Here is a 9,523-nt window from a genome sequence, read left to right as displayed (position 1 = left end):
CTTATCACAGTAATGTGACATGGCCCTCCTACAGAGCCTATAGGACAAAAATCTAGGCATTATCCTTGACACTGTTCCCTCCTTCAGCCCCATATCCAATCCATCACTATCTGAATGTCTCACCCCTCGTCACCATCTTAACTGCTAGTTCGAGATACCACTGTCCCTCCCCAGAGTGACTGTGACAGCCTCCCTGCTTATCTCCCTGGCCATGTGAAGGTCTCACTGTATCATTTCATTTTCAAAATACAAATCTAATCATTTGTACACATTCTCTCTCTCTCTCTCTCTCTCTCTCTCACACACACACACACACACACACACACTCACAGATACACACTCTTGCTTAAAAGCCTTCAGTGGCTTGCCATACATCCTGTGATCAAGATATAAATACTTAACATGGCTTAAAAGGCCCTTTGGGGATTATCTTCAGCCCCAGCTTCTGCCAGCCTTCCTCTGAGTTTCAGCTTCCTAACCATTATTTCTAAGAAAATGCCCTACTCCCTGCCTCCACAAAGTCTTTGCACAGACTTTTTTCCACTGGATGGAAAATTCTTTTTTGTTTCTACCTTTTACTATTTGACTTCTGGAAAATTCTCCATTCAGAACACAGTCCTGGCTTCTCAACCTCAGAGAACTCTTCTCTAACCCAGTGCAAGAGTTAAAGATCCTTTGTTTAACGATGCCACAGACCACCTTCCCTTTTGCAGATTCTCTAGTTGTAATTATGCATCCTAGTGGGATTAGTTACTTGATGGTAAATCCTTGAGAAAAGGATCTCTGTCTGATTTTCCATTTTATCTTTAGGCATTCTCCCTGCCTAACATGATGCCTAGCACATAGTAGACGCTCAATAAAAACTTACTCAACAAGGATTGAATGGAAGAAAGCCATATAGCCCAGTCAGTAAATCATCCCCTAAATAGAACCCTCCTGCACTGTTGGTGGGAATGTGAACTGGTGCAGCCACTCTGGAAAACTGTGTGGAGGTTCCTCAAAGAGTTAAAAATAGATCTGCCCTATGACCCACCAATTGCACTGCTGGGGATTTACCCCAAAGATACAAATGCAATGAAACGCCGGGACACCTGCACCCCGATGTTTATAGCAGCAATGTCCACAATAGCCCAACTGTGGAAGGAGCCTCAGTGTCCATCGAAAGATGAATGGATAAAGAAGATGTGGTCTATGTATACAATGGAATATTACTCAGCCATTAGAAATGAACAAATACCCACCATTTGCTTCGACGTGGATGGAACTGGAGGGTATTATGCTGAGTGAAATAAGTCAATCAGAGAAGGACAAACATTTTATGGTCTCATTCATTTGGGGAATATAAAAAATAGTGAAAGGGAATAAAGGGGAAAGGAGAAAAAAATGAGTGGGAAATATCACAAGGGGAGACAGAACATGAGAGACTCCTAACTCTGGGAAACAAACTAGGGGTCATGGAAGGGGTGGTGGGTGGGGGTTGGGGTGACTGGGTGACGGGCACTGAGGGGGGCACTTGACAGGATGAGCACTGGGTGTTATGCTATATGTTGGCAAATTGAACACCAATAAAAAATAAATTTATAAAAAAAAAGAAAAAAAAAAAAAGAACATGTTGGGCAGCCCTGATGGCCCAGCGGTTTGGCACCACCTTCGGCCCAGGGTGTGATCCTGGGGACCCGAGATCAAGTCCCGCGTCGGGCTCCCTGTGTGGAGCCTGCTTCTCCCTCTGCCTGTGTCTCTGCCCCTCTCTCTCTCTCTGTCTGTCATGAATAAATAAAATCTTTAAAAAAATTTTTAAAAAGAACAAAAAAAATCATCCCCTAAATAACTGATTAACATTATATTATCTAAATAAAAATGTAACTAAAAATATTATTAATATAATACCAAAAAAACACAGAGCTTCATAGGACCGTAAATATCTGATGAATCACCAAATTTTGCCATCTCACTAATCGTCTTGTGTCAGGCACCATGTCCTCTGATGCATGGGAGGACTAGGTTAGATAGTATGGTATGGACTGGGTACATGCTCTGGACAGCCGAGGCCATGCTATGATAATGGTGGCCCTGACAAGGATCTAATCTAGATTCACAGGTTGTGTTGCAAATATGTTCTAATTGGAGAGAGAAACTCTGGGAGAGGCTTTTCTCCTTTACCCCCAAATAACTGTCCATCTGAAGTATCCCTAAACATGGGATGTGGTTCTCAAACCACTAAGAGGCTGCATGGGAACTTGACCTCCTAGTTCAGAACACCCCTTACCAGATGACTTTAAAAAGGGTAAATGGGAAAATTGAAAAGAGGGAAAAAATTGACAGAAAAGCAGAAAAATTATCTTGGTCTGGAGGGTCTCAGTTTTGAAAAGTTCAAGCTTTTCCTCAAACAGGAAGAGCTCTTCTTCTTTAATGGTTCTCTAGGCCATTGGATCACCAAGATATATATGTTCCCACTTCACATCTAATTGTGTAACACAACCAAAAGAAGCAGGGAGTGTGGAGATGGGCTATGTTTTGTGGGAGTGAGAGAATAAACGGATTCCTGGGAGGTGCCTAGAATCTAGACAAGACTTTTATGTAGTGACCCTATTACGGTGGTCAGAAAGGAGTGGATAAAAACAGGATGAATGGCATGGCATGTAATATCTCCTTTCACCTCCCCCAAAACCCACCAAACTCAATTTTATTCTATTCTTTGTAGGAACAAACTTTACGGGTCAGAAGCCATGGATTTAAGCCTCTAATCTGCCACAAACAAGCTTTGTGATGTGGCTTTACTCTCTGATACACATTTGTTTCATTGGCAAATAGTTGGTGGAACCCAACTGGTAAATAAAGATGGAATCCAACACAGAATTGCGCCCAGAATCAATGATACCATGTTTGTGAAAGCCACTTATGTTTTGCAAAGCTTATATCCTCACTAGCTAATTTAATTGGACTTCTCATTCCCCAAACTCTCTTTACTGCATTTTTTCAAGTTAAATTACTTTATTTGTCTGTAATTAAAATCAAGTTGATTATAAATATATTACAGTAATTATGAATATTGAAATTTTTTAGATAAAAAATTCCTTATTCAGCTTACTGTGATTCTCTTTAGCACTTCTCTTTACTGTATTTAGCCACCATAGAAGTATGCGTTTATTCACATCTGATGAAGGAAGATAATCCTTCAAAGGGCCACACCTTGAACACTGGCCAGCTTTTCCAAAACTCCATACTCTCTGTATTGGCTCCCTCCCTCTTTCATAGGACATTCCCTCAAGCTCCTTGTAGAACTGTTCTTCCCTGACCCTATTTATTCAGTGGTATCTTGTGGCACAAGAAGGCTTTAGACTAAGCCCCCACCCTGAGAAGTAAATTGCAATTTCTACTCACAGGCACTAGCTGTTTATGATACAATCTCCAGAAGTTTTCACACAAAGCTGATTGTGGCTATGAGAGAGATATATTAGTGGCTTTCTTTGAACAGGGGATCAGGGCATCTTGTGTGCAAATCCGTGATTGAGGATCCCAATCCCAGAGAAAGATGCAGCCACTACAGTTGTCACATGACATCCCATGTGGAGACAGACCCAAATCCTCATCAACAACAACCAGGTAACTAACTCATGGATGTGTTGAAACTACCCACATTTTCCCACAAGGTGATAAAAAAAATGAATCTGTATGGGGCTCTGACCCTACAGTAAGGGGGGTGTGCATGTGTGTGTGAACACAGGGACACATGCATACGCACAGGCATATGTGTGATGTATTCAAATGTTTGCAGTTTGTCGAGAAATTTTATTGGAATTAGCTATCTTTTGCAAAATGTTCAACTTCTCACCCTGAAGAAAGGACAGTACCAATATTAATTATTGGAGAGCCCCAGTGAAAAAACTATGAAGGGACCATGGAGAAAGAGAGTTGTGTTTTGATTACCCAATTGCCACAAGTCACACGTGTTGATGCCCAGAAATCTCACTATTTGATCATTTGTATTGATTAAGAAGACGCCTAATTCAGAGGTGTGGAAGTGGGAGGATCTTTCCTAACCTTGCCATGTCCCATCCCAAAATTAACTTTCAGTTTGAGGTTGAGAGATCAAACAATATCTTCTTGCTGGCTAGCATCACTCTCTTGGAAAAGGAGCCCATAATCCACTCATGAGAGAACTCCAGAGCATCTGAGGTCTACTGAACACTCCAATAATTAAAGTACAATACCACTTGGACTTTTCAAAGTGCTAGAGTGGATATCAAGAAGAACTAACCCAATCACCTCCTCATGCAGGTGAGGAAGCTGAGCCCCAGAACAGTCACATAGCGAGCTAGGAGAAATGCTGAGAGGTAAACCCAGTCTCATGTTTCCAATAAGTCCCTTCTCCAGTGGACTATGCTAGGTCCACCGAGCTATGGCTGTAAAGGGTCACTCCCAGAGAAATGCTCACTGCTTTTGATCTCTAGCTTCTGCAGGTTCCCTTCAGAGCCAAATTTCACACCTCATCTCCTTTCTTTCTGTCTCAGTCTGCTTGGACTGCCATTAAAAAAATCATAGACTGAGAGGCATAAGCAATATAAATGTATTTGCCTACAGTTCTGGAGGCTAGAATTCCCAGATCAAGAAGCCAGCAGGGTTGATGTCTTGTGAGGGCTCGCTCCTTAAGGTTTGCACTCAGCCACCTTCTCAGAAGGCCTTGTCTCTGTTGTTCATGCATGTAGGGAGAGAGAGACCTTTCCTCCCTCTTGTTATAAGGCTCCCAAACCTACCAGATTAGGACACAACCTTAAGACCTCATTTAATCCTAATTATCTCTTAAGAGATAATTACAATCACACTGGGGGTTAGGACTTCCCTGTATGCATTTTGGGGAGACACAATTCAGTCCATAGCACTTTGCATCCTACTACTCCAGTATCTGATTTTATAACCTTCGAATTTCAACTAGGCATTTGAAGAACAGCAAATTGCATTAAGAATATAATTTATTGTTTCCAATACAGCCAGAGCAGGACAATTGCTACAACATTTATCCTATAACAGGCAAGAGTATTCACTTCACACAACACATCCAATCCCAATTTACTATATCTAACTAAAGTGAGTCCTGAGCATCTGCTTTGTGTGAATAAGGAAAACAAATAATTCATTATGTCATTTCTTAATTTTTTTTCATTTCTTAATTTTAATAATGTCTAGATATAATATAGCAAGATTGATGTACTATATACTTGTTTAAGTGGAACTCAACCCACATTGTTTTCACCAGTCACCAGGCAGCTAATTAAATACCAACCAGCTACCAAGCTGTCTGCTAGCATAGAGGCCAGGCAACCTCATTACTGATAAGGTTAATTTAATCAGTTGCTTTCACTAAGTGCCTGTGAGTCACTCCCATAATTTAAAACACAAATAAAAAACATGAGTGGAAGCACTTCCTAAATGGGTAGAATTCCTTGTACCTCTCTTTGCCCACTCATTTCCCCTCACCTGGGTCACCTACCTGCCAAATACCCCAGTCTACTGACAACCAGAATTTTTTCTTTATGAGACATTAACTTAGGAACATCAAAACCAGGAACAACAAGATGTGCCCCCTTTTGTCTATTTGCAAATCTGGTATAGCTGCATATGTTTGTGTGATCTAGGAAGAGTCCTCTGAGTCTACAACTGGAATGTGTTCTCATGTTGGAAGCTCTGCAAAAGAAAGAAAAAAGGAAAGAGAAAGTTTGAGTCTAAAAGTAGGAAACAATCTGTTCTGCAGCTGATGGCATTCAGAGTCGGGCAACACGGAAGAAATGCTATTTGTGTGCACAGGTGTCTAGGACTCTGCAATCTGCCCAGCTGGGAGCTCTGGGAATGGAGGCTAAACCACCGGTCTCCTCCTTCCTCTTCTTCATCCCTCTCAGGAGCTTCTCATAAACTATGGACACTCTGACCAATGACTGAAATACACATATTATTCTCAGAGGTCTCAACATGACCATAATTTTGAGTCTCTGAGAAGCCCAATACAGAAATTTGAATGTGCCAGCAAGCATTACACTGATGGCCTTCTTACTTCTTCCAGGCCAGTATGGTCAAGGCCACATCCTGACTTTTATGGTGATGCTCACAGTGAGGCTTAGGCCCACGTATGGATGTAACAGGGAGAAATTTAGCATGTTTGACTGCATATTGCTTCTATTGCCCTACTGCTCTGACCCGTAGCTAGGGAAGTCCTGCTTAGCCCTGCCTGTAGGCATGTTAATCATTGAAGGAACTTTGCTTAAAGCTAAGATTTGCAAAAACCACTCTTTACTCAAAACCCACCTCACCTGAAGAGATAAGTAAGTACTTACAGAAACAGCAATGCTATGTTTAAGATTTACAGGAATGGCAAGACAATATTCCTGTACTCAAAGATCAACTGATAAAGGACAGAAAAGTTTCAATAACCTTCCTCAGACCATTATGAGCACTAGAATGCCTACACATATCTGTCACCTCTTGATTCCAACTCCTTCCCACCTCCCCCTCTTCCTAACAAAAGAAGCTCAAAGTTGATGCTGAGGAATGATGGTTCTTTAAGACAAAAGTCCATCATCTCAGTTTTCTGACTTCCCAAAAAAGTCACTTTCCTAGCCCAACTTCTTGCCCCTCAACTTACTGGCCTGTCATGTGACCAGTGGAATGAACTTGGGCTCAGTTACAGGTATAACGATATTTAGCAACATAGACACAATGCATGCAAATGCATTCACTATAGAAAAGTAAGTCATGGTCAATAACCATCCTACTGGCTGTTTTACAAACCAAAATGAGAATGGAGTATTTTGAAGTTGTATCCTGAAATTAGACCTTTCATCAAAACAAACCACAGATTTAAAATAAAATAAAATAAATTGCAGATTTAAGATAAGTGATAATGGACTAAAAGAAATATGGACAAGCATTATATGACCTAATGATCAGGGTGGTATTTCGAAGTATGATACCAATGACAGAAATCATAACAGTAACAGAGGTGACTGCTTCAGAGAAGCAAACAAATAAAAGGAACACACACACATACACACACACACAAAAACAGGAACTGCCACCAAAGTCACTACAATAACAGTACATCAATAAAATTGAAACAAAACTGAAAGCCAATAACCAATGAAAACGTTAACACAGAAAACAAAGTATGCTTAATGTATATAAAGTAATTAAAAGTCAGTAAGAAGAACCCTGGTATGACTGTCATGCACAACAGTTCTCTTGCTCAGCAGTCGCTTATTTCTTCTGCACCACCCCATTGATGATTTGATGGGAGATGGACATGGGCCCCCTGAGGCCCCAGAACTATCTTAGAACTATCTTTTTTGTTGTAAATTAAGATGGACACAGATTTTTATTTTAAGGCAGATATCTAATAAAATGAGTACCAGCTATCTCTAAGAATAGATTAAGGGCTGGTGCAAAAGATGAGCTGTGCATCACTGGAGCAGAGACAAGGAATTAAGAGGGCAGTCCAATAACATTAGGAACTTTGAAAATGTCTATACAGGCCATGAATTCCTTTGGGCTTTGAAATAACAACACCTGTGGCTTGTGGGTGAAGGGTAGTTGGGAGCCCATACATACTAATGGACAGCATATAATGCTGGAGGAAGACGTAGAATCAGATGATGAAGAGGAGAAATGAAATTCCTAAGTATATCTGGAGAGCAAGCAGCCCTTGGAAGTGGAGGCAAGGATCCATGCAAGAAAATCAAACTTGCTGCTGAAGAAGAAAGACGAAAAAGAGGAAGAGGAGGAAGAGCATGAGAGGAGAAAATGCTCCAGTAAAGAAATTGATATGAGATACTCCAGCCAAAAATGCACACAAATAAAACCAGAATGAAAGATTCAAAATCATGAACACCAAGATCAAAAGATCAAGAATCCTCATTTAAAAAAAAAGAGAGAGAAAAACTCCTAAAACATCAAATGGTCCTAATTCTATAGAAGACATTAAAGCAAAAATGGAAGAAAGTATAGAAAAAGGTGATTCTCTTTCCAAAGAGAAAGCCAAGCTCGTCAATTATATGAAGCACGGTTTTTGGATAACTGACCCAGAAGATATTCAAGATCTCTGGCAGTGGAGGAAATCTCTTTAAGTAAACAGCTTAAACAGCTTATTAAAATTTTCCATCTCATTTTATTTCTGTAATAGGTGATCTCTGGTTGTCCTTTTTATAATGTAGAGTGAGAACCTTCTTTACTGTGTCTGATAAATGTGGTCCAGGTTGCAATGCCAACATATTGTCCCAAATGCCTGCTTAGTTTTCAAAGGCAGAACTCCACCTTTTGCTTGGTTTTAAATACATGTGGAATGCTTTGACAGAACATTTGTCATCGTGGTCAGACAAATGGAAATGGTGGAGAGACTATAAAAATATATGTGTGAAATAAACTTAGTTTTTTAAAGAATTTTAAAAATCAATGAGAAAAAGATGAGCACCTCAACTGAAAAAATGATGGTTCAGGGGCACATCTAACTCTTGGTTTTGGCTCAGGTCATGATCTCAGGGTTGTGGGATTGAGCCCCAAGTCAGGCTTCATACTCAGCAAAGAATCTGCTTGAGATTCTCTCTCTCTTTCTCTCTCCCCCCCTCTGCCCTTCCCTTCCGCTTGTGATCTTTTTCTCTAAAATAAATATTTTTTAAAAAAGAAAAAAGAATAGAGAACATAATCAGGCAATTTACAAACACAGAAACCCAACTATTTCTTAAAAATATAATGTCCATAATGAAAAAAATGAAAAATGTAAATATGCATAATTTTTCATTTATCAAATTGGTCATTCAAAAAAACCCAGCAAAACCCATTTTTGGAAAAAATGTAGGGAATCCCATAAACCAGGTGGGAATGACAGTTGATGCAACTTTTTCCAGGTTGATAATTTGGCACAAGGAATCAAAATCCTAAAATTTGCATTTCATTTGACATTGGAATTGCAAACTTAACCTAAGGAAGTAATTGTGGATAAGCACAAAAATGAAGCTACAACATCCATACCAGTGTTGTTTGTAAGAAAGAAATAATATTGGGTACATTAACTGAGGAACATACAATGAAGATGGAGCAGTGATTTAAAATTGCATTGGGAAGGTGTTAAGTTTTAAGGCTGGTTTTTGAGCAATATGATCTTATACTTATACAATATACATGCATAAATATATAAATAGTATATACTCACAGAAAAAGACTAAAAGAACAGAAGTAAATGTCAGTAGTGGCTATCTATAATGAGATCATAGATGATATTTATTTTGCTTTTTACTTTTCCATAGGCCCTAAATTTTCTTCAGATAACAGATAATTGTTATAAAAAGGTAACTTTTTATAACAATTAAAAAACCATTTTTAAACAGAATTTTAAAGGAAAACCAACAGTACAACAGGCTTATGTTTCTCCCACCAAACTAAATGGCTTTCACTTACTGCTTCCAAAGATCATGCTGCCTCTCTTTCTTCCCTGATCTGCATCCAACTCTAATAATTTCCTTCACATCATGAAAAAATTATA

At 39.5% G+C, this 9,523-nt stretch overlaps 1 pseudogene; it reads left to right on the top strand.

The window, feature by feature from the left end:
• Positions 1-6,033: 6,033 nt before the first annotated feature.
• On the top strand, positions 6,034-8,111 carry LOC102157016 (annotated as a pseudogene).
• Positions 8,112-9,523: the final 1,412 nt, after the last annotated feature.

This window comes from Canis lupus, chromosome 1, assembly GCF_011100685.1.
Source record: "Canis lupus familiaris isolate Mischka breed German Shepherd chromosome 1, alternate assembly UU_Cfam_GSD_1.0, whole genome shotgun sequence".
NCBI classification, from domain to species: domain Eukaryota; kingdom Metazoa; phylum Chordata; class Mammalia; order Carnivora; family Canidae; genus Canis; species Canis lupus.
This window is presented reverse-complemented; position numbering and strand designations above follow the sequence as displayed.